Consider the following 8,225-nt stretch of genomic DNA (forward strand, 5'->3'; position numbering starts at 1 on the left):
GAAATAAGACGCGGCTACTGAGTTGATCCTGTTCCCCATTAAATCCGGTCGGACTTCCCCTAAATCCGGACTTCCCCTAAATCCGGCCGATTACCCCCAAGGAAGTTCATTCGGAATGCAACCAAGGAAGAAGAAAGGTGAGAGCCAAGGCCCTAACAGACCTACATGCCACCGATGAGGGCGTCAGACACTTGGACGCGGTTGAATACGGTCGCCGCAAGACTTTCGCCGTAGTGGTGGTCCACGCCAACGGCAACAGTCAAGCGGTGGCCACCACCCTAAGTACTCAACCAGCCATCCCCCTGGCCACCGCGGATCGGGACGGGTAGACGATCCTCAGGGACTAAGCGACTCATCCTCTTTCCTCTCCTCGATTCTCTTTCCTCCTCCGACCACTTCTCCTCCTGATCCCGTCATTATTACACATTCTACTTCGCCCACTTTTCTTCGCCATAGTTTATATTTACCCATCCGTACTAGTACTCCTCCACTTCACCCTTCTTCTCCCACAACTCTTTTTCCTATCTCTGCCGCAGCATTTTTTATTCCTCCCTCCCTCCTTCCTCCCGTTCGTTCGCTCACTCTCCCACTCTCCCTCATCTTCTTATTACACCCGCTACTTCTTTCTCCTCTACATTTACCCTCCAAATATTCCCACTCTTCTATACTTGTCTCCTCCCTTTCTCTCCTTTTCCCCACTGTAACCACACCCATTCCTCATCCACTCTACCTGCTTACGATCCTCCCCATCACCTACCTACTAGTCTTTCTCCCACTCATTCTTCCTCCTCTACCCGCTACTGTCCCCATATCTCTCTCTCTCTCTCTGTCCAGTTTTCCTTCTGCCTCTCCCGCTGCCACACTCACCTCCCCCGCATCGAACACTAACCCACAAATTTCAAGCTTTAAGTATTGCAATAGGGAGCTGGCTTTCCAGCAAGAACGTTTCTGGTTGATTCAAGTGGCAGACAGAGAGACCAAAATTTTCACGTGCAGGTAGCCCAAGAAAGGCTATGGTTGTTAAAAAAACGTCAAGCTTAGCCTGTGCGGTAATTTCCGATGATTTCCCTGCACTCAACGAAGCTATTGCAAATTGTCGCCGTAACTAAACATGTTGCAACCATTTTTCTCCGTTTTTTCATTTCGTTTATTCCTGTCTTCCAAACATGTGAACGCCCCGTATTTTCATGTGCGTCTCTAAATTAAACGCGTCATTTAAGTTCTTCACAGAATGAGGGAATGAGAAAGACAGAAGTGGGAAAGAGGAAGCAAGATCTCGCGATAAAATGAGGAAGAAGCAGAGGAAACAAGGCTTTCGCCACAGCGCCAAGCGCGCCTTCATCCGCGGTCGACCTAATTAGGCGGTGGGCGTCGGACCGAACCCAGCTGCACATGCGTGGTCGGAAGCGGTCGGAAACATCATCAGGCGGGCGATCAGGTTTTAATTAAAGGAAGTTTCCCTGCTGCAAGATGACAAGGGATATATGCACTGGTGTGGCCCAGTGCGGCCCAGCGCGAGACGCCGGCCTCGGGACGGCGGCCGTCATTAGGAGCGGCACTGCGGCCGACACCGAGCAGGCCCCGCAAAAAGAGAAGTTTCGCTAGGGCTGCAACTGAGATGAACACCCGGCGATGCGCCATAGGCTAACCCGTACGCATACGCTCACAGAAGCAGTACAAATGTTGCAAAAGCTTGTGGAGAGGTTCAAGCGCGGTCAAGCTATGGAGCCAGAGGGGCAGGTAAGGTTGCTGATTTCGAGGTATAAATAAATGGGAGAGAAGCACAAATAAAACAGTAAGAAAATCAGGATGGCGGAGGACATTTAGTACTCGTGCTTCTTTAATGGAATGGCAATAGTTTAACCTAGTAATAGAACAACGGTCGTCACTCAGTTGACGCTATGAAAATGCAAAAACCATTGGGAATCGGACAGAGCTTCCATTCACCAAAAGTGTCAGACCAAAATGAGAAGCGGTGCCTCCCAGGTATTATCAGGGAACAGGAAGCATACAATCAATAAAATGCGCGAAGACAATTTCAGTGAGGGATTTTACTATCGCTTGACAACCTAAGTGTGCGTCATATGACTAGTATAAGGTTATTTTTACAGAGCTTCATCTTACGTCGTGTCGCCCGAGTACCGAGCCAGGGAGGACCCATGGACGAAAAAACAATGCACGCAAACGGAGGAACGAAGCCACCACTCGGTAAGCCACAGTCACAAGCAGCAATGCAGTGACGCACACTTGCTGAGTCACGTCCACAGCCCCATCAGGCAGGCAGCGGCCGCGCACGCAGTTTTTCTGTGTTATAGGATAACTCCCCTGTTTTCGTGCGGGTGTTAATCAGAAAAGCCTCTCCCCTCCTCCTCATTTTGGCATACCATCTGTCTTCGGGCACCTGTTCCCCTCCGCGGTGCTTTATATTTATCACAATTGTCAACAGCAGCATCAGCAGCAGCCGCAGGAGTGGCAGCACATATTCAGGTCCACTGCGTGCCAATATTGCCCCAAGTAAAACGACTTCCAAGCAATGCACTTGTGTGTAAAAGAAAAGCCGACTTTAAGGAAATTGGTGCAAGCTTGGTTTTGGCATGCTGGCTTTCGCTCATTGGGCGTTTTTCACAGTGAAGACTTTCAACATAGCCATTGGGCGATTCCCCGGCGTGACGGCGCGGCTTGCGCGGGAGTTTTTGGCCAACCAATACTCCACAAACAGCTCCGCTGATCATCTACCTTTGAAGAGTGGAATGACGGTCTTTTTTTTTTCTACATTATTCGACGACCGAGCGGTGTCGACTATATCCATGCTGTTTACTCCCCCGACTGCAGTTTTCAACGCTGCTCGAACCGACAGGGCAAGCCAGTGCCTTTTTTTTGTCTGATTCTTTGTTAACTCCGCTGGAGTGAACAGGGTATTTTTACCTTTTAATCGTGCTTTGATCGCGCCTACTCCTTATGCCTCTCTTATACTGTTTTATATTTGTTTTTTAAATGCGAATGCATTTCTTAGTCGGGGGTTGTCGTGCGTTGGCCGGCGTGCGCCTAGCAACAGCTGTGGCGCCCCTAGCAACCGGAGCATATGGTAGCTCGGGCGGGAGTAGCGGAGGGCAAGGGGAGAGGAGGAGCGCACTCGGCGTGTGAGGGCGCTCGCATCGCGGAGCTCGGGCGGAGTAGTGGAGAGTGAGTGGAGAGGAGGAGCGCGCTCGGGCGTGTGAGGGCGCTCGCATCGCGGAGCTCGGCGGAGAGAGCTCCCGCGCGGGGCGGGCGTGTTGCGCGGGTCTCTCTCTCCTCTCCGCGTACCCTCTCTCCGCTAGCTGCGCTCGGAAAAATATATATGAATGCAGTGGAGCGCGCGCCTCTCTCCGTGACTGCTTGCCGCAGCGCACTCATCGGTGCACCCAATGCATTCGCATTTCCACACGATCCCCTTCGGGGAGGGGGGGGGGAGTTTTTTTTTGTTTTGGTTTCATGTTTGTTTTTTTTTTAATTTTTAAATGTGTATATTCAGGCGTGTATTTTAATTTAAAAGTGGATCGCTCCTTTTGGCTATGCACCTTTGCTGTGATTCAAATGTACCGTATGTTTCCTTTGCGCTCAACCATGCTGACACGTATGTCGCAGCCATGCTACCAGTGTGAGTCGTTCGGAAAAGTCTTGCCTGTACGCACTTCTTGTTCATTCTCTTTGTTAAGGCAGGTATCCTGTTTATAACGAAAAATTGAAAGCCCGTTTCGTCTAAAGAGAAAGATGGTTGAAATGAGAAGCTTTCTTTAACGAAATCAAGTAAGCGGGTGTTTCCGATTGATTTTTTTGAAGTCGGTTTATTTCGATGTTAGAGTAGCTTAGAGTATAGGTATATGACTACACTTTAGACGTCAACTTCTTCCGCCTTGTCAGAATGGCGCAATCGAACAGACGTTGGCTTCCTTCAGGAGGGACCCAGGTGCTATTCCGACTCCGAGAAGTGTTTTTTCATGCGGCGCTTCGCAATTTATCCCCATCGTCATCATCATCATGATAATCATCATCATCATGTGCTTTTCCTGTGTTGTGTTGTTTACTTTCCCGCAGTGCGTTTTGTTGTTACAATCTAGGGCGCAACCGAGCATATAAAGCATCGTTGTAATATATGATCTCCCAGGATATAAAAGCGGGTTCAAGAAACCGACCACGAAATATTGTCGCCAGAAATAAACGCCTAAACCCACCGGTATTCGCGAAACCATGCTTGGAATATAAAACGCACACTAAAACACTGACAGAGGCTTCCTTCGTTTTGTGCGTCCACGAAAATTTACTCTATCCCCAGAGGAAAGAAGCCACCGTATAGTTTCGACGCTCCGCTAGAACGCTACACTCTTTAAAAAAAGGATAGGGCATTCACTAATGGAATACTAACAAGCTACTTGTCCCAGTATACACTAGGTACTTAGTAACTGTAGGTAGTAAATGTAGCACTTGTCAGAATTACCAACCGAAGCAGGCAGTAATCACCACTGCCCCCAAAGTCCCAGCGATAGCACTCTTCTGAGCTACATGCGTTTACTAACTGGCCATGCACAACCTAGTCATAAGCACGTCCTTAATCTAGTCGTACTACTTCCTACACTCAGTTAATTTACTAACCATGCAGTTATTAGTGGCAGAGCCTACGTACAAAACCGCGGGGTAGTAAGGTTCGTAAGGAGTTAGTAAATACGGCCGTTACTACCTTTTTACGACCTTTTTTATTAAGAGTGTACAGGTGGTTTTGTAGTTTTGGGGTAAAAAACAAACGTGGAAAGCGGGCGATGTTAAGTTAAAGTGGCGTAACGTTTAAAAATTCTAGCAATTCACTTACTGCAGCCGCAGTTCTGTTTGCTCCAAAGAACACTCAAGCGCACACCTGCCCCATTACACGTTATTTTTACGTGCCTAATAACGGGGCGTGTGTCATCGCCTGAATAATCCTGACACCGTTGGTCCACAGCAGTGCTCCCACAATAGCATGCGCGTCCCGATATATAAAGTGATGGCAGTGCTGAATGCGGCAGTTGAAATTTATTTTGGATATATTCCTCCCCGGGAAACGAAAAGAAATGCTTAAATTGCCGAAAGCGGTCCGCTTTTATGAACAGCGGTTCAAAAGTTCTACTAAAAGACACTGCATGTCCATCTAGTATCACCGGATTTTCGAAAGTTTCGTGGCCTCACAATCAATGCCTGTGTTGCCATGCGCAGAAGCCCACCTCTAAATCTCCTTCCTCACATGTCGTCCGCTTGGTGCCCAGAATAACTATGAATTCTTACCAGACAGAACCATAAGGTAAAGAACATTAATGCCTTTCCACTCTGAAATCGGATGACCTTGATTGATTGATTGTAGGGTTTAACGCGCTGACGCAACGCAGGCGATGAGGCGCGCCGTAGTGGAGGGCTCCGGATTAATTTTGGCCACCTGGGGATCTTTAACGTGCGCCGAAATCTCGTACACACAAATCGGATGACCTGCGAAGCTGCACGCTCTCCACGGAGTGCACGAAACAAAGCAGGTTTGTAATTTACCACTAAGCACACTGCGTAGCCAATTACCAGAATAAAATTTGGAAAGACCTGAATTTTCTCCTACCGGGTAAATGTAGAGCTGTCTCCTTCGCACCCGCGTAATAGGCACCTTATTGTTTGTAAAACGCCAACTCAATCCACTCTACCACTGAGGCAGTGTTGTACAGAACGGCGTTCCAATGAACGGTGTTCCTGGAAGTAGATCCTTTTTGGAGGAACGGAGGAACGCCACCGTTTTGTTAAGGGTTGGTGGGACTGTAACGGTACCTCGTTAGGTTTTTGAAGGAACGGCAAGAACGGCGTTCCTTCTACAATGGTTACATCACCAGGAATTGGTGGTTTTTGATTCCAAGGCTCGAGTACAAAAATCCACAAGTTGCTACTGTGTTTCTCTTCCTATAAGGGGTACAGTTTCCCCGCCCTTCAGCAGAATGTGCTTTCTCGAAGGTCAAAGGCAGAAGAATAACCACGCAGCGGGCCGTAGCTTGTGCTTGCTTTCATATGCCGGTTGAGCTTACGCGGCGTTCAATGGGTGAATAGCGCAGCCGCGAGAATGCTTTTCACCTATCATCGCTTTTCTTCGGAGGCCAGGGTGCGCGTCTGGCCGATATAATTGTGCCCTGCCGGGAAAAGGTTGGTATGTCCGAGCGGCGCAGCAGGAACCATGTGAAACACCGATTATCAGGGGTAATTACCACATTAGTGCGCGTGAGCCGCGGGTGCGTACTTGTCGAGAGAGTTGCTCTGGCTTTGAGGTCATTCCAAGGGTCACCGGGATTGCAGGGTCTGCGGGTCACCGGGAATTGTTCGGGATTGCAGGTTTGGACCCCTTAAAGGAAAGCGCGAGCTTTGTTGTCGCTAGGTTCTTAATCCCAAGGTTTAAGCTATCATCAGTTCTATGCAAGACAAGGCGACCAACGACATAAAGGCAGCTGGACCGAGCCATCCAGCGCAGATTTTGCCACCTCGTCCACGCCCGAGTATTTCTTTTCCTTTCGGCAGCAAACCCTTCCAGCCGAGGCACAGGAGGAGCTGTCGCGGTACCTCCTGGTACTTTACTACCCGCTGTGACAGATGAAGACCTTCGAGAGACTGAACCAACTTTTCTTCAAGTAAAACACGTCACTACAGTCAAGCGCTTCCGTGGAACGGCTCTTCAACGTTGCCAACGAAGTCTTGACGAAAAAGCGGGTTCCCCTGTCTGACTCCAACATCGAGATGCAACTCTTGCTGAGTTCAAACAAGGGACTCTACTTAGTTGTGACTATCCATTAGAAAATATTTTTTCCACTAATTCTTTTTTACATTTCCTCATTCAATCTACTTTTTACGCTCTTCTGCCATTTCCTGAAACTTTGTTATGTACTTAAATTTTTTCTGCTTGAAGAACCAAAGCACCAGTCGTTTTTGTACCACGCCACGTCTTTTCTTGTTTTCTCGTTACTTTTATTTATCGGTACTTGTTTCGTTTATGTTATAATGTCGCACTTTGAGTCCGACTGCATTTTTTATAGTGTAAATGTTTTTACGCCCGTGATTAGGTTCTGCGTTATTTCCTGTGCTTTTCCCTTATGCGTATTTTAACCATCGCAACTGATTCATGCGTCGCGTTCGCATAATTGGCTATTTTTTGTTATTGAGGGTGCAAAAACTGCGTGTGAGAGACAAGACAGGACAGCTGCATACTCACAACTAGCTTTATTGAAAAAAAAAAAAACTTGAATAGCTACCATCTATTGCACATGCGCCCGTCCTGTTCCTTTCTTATTGTCTTGTCTCTCACACGCAGTTTTTCCCCCCTTTAAAAATGCAATACCAACTAGCCCAACAACACGCTGTACTATCTTTGGTTGTTTCCTTTATCTACTACCCTGATTGTGTTCGGCATAATTTGTAATTCTTGTGCGTAGATTTCGTGTATGGCTACGCTGTTGGCTTTTATTTTTTTTTTCTTGTTATCATCTTCCGACCTAAACTTTGATTGCGAACCTCGCAGTCATCTTATTCGGCTGTGTTTTGTTACGCGCAAATTGGTACTGTATATATAATAATAATAATATTAATAAAGTTTTATTTTCTTTTTTTACAAGAATGGAGCGGCCGCAAAAAGCTGAGTGACAGCTTGACGTGGCGGCTGCCCCGTTTGTGACAGCAGCGGTGGTAAAATACCAAACAGCACGTACAATGGTATATCAGTGTTGCAGAATGGGCATCCCCATTCCATTCCAACTCCATTCCTAAGATTAGAACTTGTCATGATTCGTTTCCTTTCAATTCCTCGGAATGGCAGAAGTTAGTCCATTCCCATTCTTGGAATGGACGGGAAGTTCAATTCCATTCCTTCAATTCCTCAACGTAAAAACTGCCTCAGGTTCTCTATCGAGTTTCCGAGGAACGCACCATGAATCTGACGTTGTCATACGAGTTGAAAATAGAAAAAGTATGCAAAATGTGTCACTTGAGGTGGTAGCAGGTTGGTTACATATCTTGTGCAGAACAACTACCCAATGCAAAACATTACCGTTCATTTTGGTGGAATACAGAAGCGCTCAAAAAACAAGGACGAAGGAAGAAGTAGGCACCACGGCGCTTCTTCCTTCGTCCTTGTTTTTTGAGCGCTTCTGTATTCCACCAAAATGAACACATACCAACTAGCCCAACTTTCAGTTCTTCTGCAG

Source organism: Haemaphysalis longicornis, unplaced genomic scaffold, assembly GCF_048455015.1.
Source record: "Haemaphysalis longicornis isolate Haplotype H1 unplaced genomic scaffold, Haemaphysalis longicornis Haplotype H1 scaffold_2, whole genome shotgun sequence".
Taxonomy (NCBI): Eukaryota; Metazoa; Arthropoda; class Arachnida; order Ixodida; family Ixodidae; genus Haemaphysalis; species Haemaphysalis longicornis.